This window comes from Lagenorhynchus albirostris, chromosome 7, assembly GCF_949774975.1.
Source record: "Lagenorhynchus albirostris chromosome 7, mLagAlb1.1, whole genome shotgun sequence".
NCBI lineage: Eukaryota > Metazoa > Chordata > Mammalia > Artiodactyla > Delphinidae > Lagenorhynchus > Lagenorhynchus albirostris.
In genome coordinates, this window is record NC_083101.1 from 1,189,353 (window position 1) to 1,195,352 (window position 6,000).

Consider the following 6,000-nt stretch of genomic DNA (forward strand, 5'->3'; position numbering starts at 1 on the left):
CAACACCCACCTCCCTTCAGCTGATCTCAGAAAACGGACGCCACCCCACACCTGGAACCAAAGGCCTGGGGGACAACCTCACATGCAGAATCACAGGTGCCCGGGCTTCCCTGGCCAACCCTGGCCTCCGATCGCCAGGCCGACCCGGCCCCAGGGCCTTTGCACCGGCCAGTGCCTTGCCGGGACCAGCTCCCTCACTCCCCGGGCGAGGGCTCAGCCTGGGCCCTCTGCAGGTCCTAGGGTCTCAGATAGAGAAGGTCTCTCCTGCTGGCCCTGTGTTAAGTGGGTCCCCCCCACACACACACCCCGTGGGACTAGACTCGGTTTGTGTGCCCGTGTCCTCTGCCAGCTGGGTCATTGAAGGGCAGCAGCCTTTTCGGCCTCATTGGGGAGCAGCGGCGGGTCCGCGCGCGCCCTCTGCCGGCCACATCCGGAACTGCCGCTCTGGCCCCTTGACTCCGGCCGGACCTCCCGCCCAGGCACCGCGCCCCTGCTCCCTGTGGGGACCTTGCTCCACCGCCTCACTTCGGACCCGCAAACCGTAAGATGGCTCTGCTCACACTCGGACCCAGCAAGTGATCACCTGGCCAAGGTCCGCAGCTCTGTGTCGGAGAGGCTCGGGGTGGCCCTCAGGGGTCTCCCAGCACCCCACCGCAGCAGGCATTCCCCGCCCCACCACTGCCACCCTCTTCCATGGGGCTCCCACCTGTCCAGGATACAGCATTCTTCAGCTCAGCTGGGACCTCTGACCCTGGTTCTGCCAGCTGTCAACCGTACCTCCTTGCTTCCCCAAACCCCAGGCCCATCCTTGGCAGCCCCCACTCTCCAGCCGGCCCCCTCCCCTCCCGTGGCCATCTGTAGAGGCCCTGCACCCGGCTCAGTCTAAGTGGTCCTGCTTTCTGCAGCTGAAGGAAGTGGCCACCAGTGCGCAGGAGAAGCTGGCAGCCTCCTCCACTGCCCAGTCCAGCCACTCACCCTCCTGGACCACAGCCCATCCTCTCCTCCCGCACACCTGGCCTTTCCAGTGCTCGCTGGGGACGCCCAGTGGATCTTTTAACTCCCCTTCTCCATGGGACCAAGTGTTTTCGGTGACAACGGCAATGGCTGAGAAGAAAAGCAAGCTGTGAAAATATTTTCTTGCTGAACTTCATGTACACAATCATGTGAATAAAAAGTAAATACATTCGATAAACAGTACAAAAAAGGGGAAAGTGATGGATCAAAACTTGCTTTACATTATGTATTTTCTCAAAAACAAGGGGAATACTTACACCGACATATCCATTTTTCACATTAATGAATAACAGTATAGACCCGTTTCTGTTTTTGAGTCTTAATATCTGCAAATTTCACAGTGCTTTTGTCACCATCAGTCTTTTTTCTTCTTGTCATGTTCAATAGAGAATCCAGCCATATTTGTCCATCTATTTTCACTCGTAGTTGATCAAAGGATACTTTTTATTGACCTTAATAAACTCGTGTACTTTTCTCTCACTTGAAACCACAGATGCACCAAGTTAGGAAGAACCGTACGTACCTCCTGCAAATTGTGATTCTGTTAGTGGCTTTGGTCAAAGCCAATCCCTGGTGCCTTTCAGACATCCCCGCAGTTGAAAAATTGTGAATTCCAATGGAAACTCTGAGTGGCTGTATAGAACGACAGGGTTGAAGTAAGTCGGGCGCAGTGGCGGTGCTAATGTCACCTGCTTTGCTGTTTAAATGCAAGAGCGCAGAGTTCTGCCAGGGCTGGAAGTACACATGACACCCAAATGTTAGGAACATCCCCCCCGAAACAGGGTGTAGCTGATTTCCACGTAGGATGCAAAGTGTGCTGGAGTTTGCCGGTGCCAGCAGCCGACAGGAGACATTTTGAGGAGGAGTATTTGTATTTTATCACTGACATCATTTAGGATCACTACATGAACCTTCAGCTAATTGCATCACATACGATCTACCCTTTGGGTCCCAGAGTGAGGGGGGTCATCAGAGGCTAGCTGCGCTGGCTCCAGGCAAACCCAGAGGCCCCGGCCCCTGAGCAGGCTGGGCTGCAGGGAGGGGCTGAACACTGTGTAGGGACGGCTGGACCCCAGATCCCGTCTCCAACCCACACAGCCAGGCAAGTTCCCTCTCCTCACTGCTATGGAAGGCAGGAGGTGATGAATCCAAGGGCTCTCTAGCCTAGGGATGCTGGGCTCAGTTCTTCCCCTTGGCGGCCACCTGGCTGGCAGTCAGGCTAAGGAGGAAACAGTGGGTTGGCCACGTGTTGCTCTTTGGGACCCTCAGACGAAATGGCTCTGTCCCCCCCTGATCACCCCAAAGAGGAGCCCACCCTGGCAAGTCCTGCCATGCACGTGAGGCTCCCAGCTGCTCCCAAGGGCCACCCTCTTGGATGAGACAGACAGCCAAGGGTTGGGACAGTTGCGCGAAAGACATCAAAACAGATGAAAGGAGGGGGAGGGAGGGTGCAGGTACCTGAAAAAAAAACATGACCAGAACTAAACTTGGTAACCTCAGAGGGACAGAGAGAAGAATATGTGGAACAGGGTGCTATAAATTTCAGTGCCGTAGAAGGAGCAGATAGACTAGAGCAGGGAGCACTTAGAAAATAAAAATGTGACACCAAATTAAAGAAAAAAGTCAGTGAAAGGGTGGTAAGTTGAGGAAATCTCCCAAAAGTGGAGCAGAAAGAAAAGGAGTTAAAAATAGAAAAGATAAGGACATTCACAGCCCCAGGAGGGAATCTAAGATCTTAGTGATAGGAATTCCAGAAAGTGGAAACAAGCAACGAAGGGAGTTAGTTATCGAGGAAAGAGCACAAGAAAACATTCTCAAACTGAAGGGCCTTATTGTCCAAACTTAGGGGGTCTAGAGTGTGGAGCACATGGTGGGGAAGCACACCAAGGCCATCACCCTGAGGCTGCAGAGAAAGGAGGGCAAGTAGAAGGTCCTAAAACTTCCAGATGGGGGGAGGGGGGAGGGAAGGGAGAGGAGAAGGAGGGAGAGACAGAGACAGAGGCAAAGAGAGAGAGGAGGAAGCCCACACAAAGCAGGTCATAAATAAAGGACTGACAACAAGAAAGACATGGGACTTCTCAACAGTAATATGGAAACTAGAAGACAATAGAGCCTGACTTTGAAATTCTAAGAGAAAACGTATTCCAACCTGTAATTTGTTGCTCAAAGTATCAATCAATCACCCTGAGAGTTGATGATGGGATAAAGACATTTTCAAATATGCTGTCTCAAAAAATTTTCCTCCCATGTAGTCTTGGTCTGAAAGTTACTAGAGCCTGTCCACCAAGATAAGAGTGAAAGGAAAGAAGATGCTGGCATTGGCTCCAGGAGACAGAAGAAACTCCTCAAAAGACAGTTCCAGGCTCGGGTCTGGACGAAGCCCACCCAACTTTGCTGGGGAGAACAGGCTGCAGAGGATGAGGCTTGGGAAACACAGGGTTGGCCAGTCACCTGATGGGTGGAGAGGAGATCTGCAGCCCCGACAGACAGTCTGGGGCTGAATTAATGGGGGTAAATAAAAATGAAGTGAATTAACGTGCAGCTAATCAAAAAAATTAGAGACACTTGTCAACACAAGGAAAAAGTGATGGGGGAAAGGAAGTAGAATCCTAATGCATTATGTAGATCTGCTGTGAACAATACTTGTACAGTCATATTCATCAGAATACTAACAAAGGATGTAACCAATAACTTTTAAGTTAACAATGAGTAACAAGTAGCTTGTTGGTCTGTTGATCCAACCTGACATAGTTAGCTTCCATAGGGTGTTCAGCCCCTCTCAGCCCCCTGACCACTCCTTTTGCCCTGGGTCCAATTCACTGCCCATACTCCCCTGAGCACTGCCTTCACCCCATGTTCACACCCCCATCCTCCACGCTGGCCAGAGGGCTCTTCCCCAAAGGAAAACCTCAGTGGGTTACTCCTAATCCTCAAAGGCTCCTTCTTTTCAGAAAGTGCCTGTCTAGGGACTTCGATGGTGGTGCAGTGGTTAAGAATCCTCCTGTCAATGCAGGGGACACGGGTTCGAGCCCTGGTCTGGGAAGATCCCACATACTGCAGAGCAACAAAGCCCGTGTACCACAACTACTGAGCCTGCGCTGTAGAGCCCGCGAGCCACAACTACTAAGCCTGCATGCCACAAGTTCTGAAGCCCACGTACCTAGAGCCCCTGCTCTGCAACAAGAGAAGCCACCGCAATGAGAAGCCTGAGCACCGCAACAAAGAGTAGCCCCTGCTCGCCGCAACTAGAGAAAGCCCGTGCACACAGCAACGAAGACCCAATGCAGCCATAAATAAATAAATAAATAAATAAATAAATAAATAAATAAATAAATAAATAAAATATTTGACTACTAGTGAAATTTTTCCCAATTTTTTTTTTTTTTTGCCACACCTTGTGTCATGTGGGATCTTAGTTCCCTGAGCAGGGATCGAACCTGCACCCCCTGCATTGGAAGTGCATTGTCTTAACCACTGGACCACCAGGGAAGTCCCAAATTTTTCCCAATTTGATGAAAAACATTAATATATAGATCCAAGAAGCTCAGCAAACCCAAGGAGGATAAATATGAAGAATGGTATAATTGGGCACATAATAGGAACCCCCTCCCCCCCAAAAAAAAGAGAAAATCTTGAAACAGCCAGAGAACATGTCACATTACATGCAGGGCACAATGATCAAAATAGATATGAACGACGGATGATTTATCATTGGAAACAATGGAGGTCAGAACACAATGGGACAATATTTATAAAAGACATCCTTCAAAAATAAACACGGCAATTCCTCAAAAAATTAAAACTAGAGTCACCACATGATCGACAATTCCATTTCTGGGTACATATCCAAATAACTGAAATCAGGGTCTAGAAAAGATACGTGTACATCCACGTTCACAGTAGCACTACTCACAGTAGCTAAATACGGAAGCAACCTGTGTTCATCAATGGCTGAATGGATAAGCAAAATGTGGTATGTACGTGCAATGGACTATTATTCAGCCTTGAAAAAGAAAGAAGTTCTGACACAGGCTACAACATGGAGGAACCTTGAGGACGTCATGCTGAGTGAAATAAGCTAGTCACGGAAGGACAAATATTGTAGGATTCCATTTATATGAGGTTCCTAGAATAGTTAAAGTCCGAAAGTCCGAAAGTAGAGTGGTGGGTGCCGAGGGCTGGGGGAGAGGAAGAATAGGGAATTAGTGTTTCATGGGAACAGAGTTTCAGTTTTACAAAATAAAGAGTTCTGGAGATGGATTATGGGTGATGGTTTCACAGTATCATAAATGTATTTAATGCCACTGAACTCTACACTTTAAAAATGGCTAAGATGGTAATTTTTATGTTAAGTGTATTTTATCACAATAAAATATGCTTTTTTACAGAGGGGAAAGGGATGACACAAAAGCTGGGCTGCCAGGAAGTGCGATCCTTGGGGCCACCTCAAGGGCTGTTGGCCATGGTAATCATGAGCTGCCTTTAAATGTGTGAGTAACCCCTCCTTCGTGAAGTGTACAGACCTTCACGTTTACTAGATTTTACTGGATAGTAAAATTTAGTTGATAACTTTTAATGCTAATTTTCACCAGGGAGGGACTTCCCTGGCAGTCCAGTGGTTAAGACTTCGCCTTCCAATGCAGGGGTTGCGGGTTCGAGCCCTGCTCAGGGAGCTAAGATCCCACATGCCTCGCGTCCAAAAAACCAAAACGTAAAACAGAAGCAATATTGTAACAAATTCAATAAAGACTTTAAAAATGGTCCACATCAAAAAAAAAAATCTAATTCTCATCAGGGATACAATATTCAAGTTAATATCTTTATTTGGGAAATAGAGAAATAGCCATGTTTTATCTTTGTTTTCCAGAAGGCTACAGAATTCTCTTTTCCCTTCTCCATGAATGGAGATGTGTGACGCTGGTTACTTTAGTGAAGGCAAGCAGGGGATTCATTAAACAGCAGTGGTGTGGCGCCTCAGGGGAGACG

At 48.4% G+C, this 6,000-nt stretch overlaps 1 non-coding gene across 1 annotated transcript; it reads right to left on the reverse strand.

The window, feature by feature from the left end:
- Window positions 1–4,430: 4,430 nt before the first annotated feature.
- TRNAG-UCC (transfer RNA glycine (anticodon UCC)) lies at window positions 4,431–4,503 on the reverse strand. The gene has a single exon. It is a non-coding gene; the product is annotated as a tRNA-Gly (tRNA).
- Between the last annotated feature and the right edge of the window lie 1,497 nt (window positions 4,504–6,000).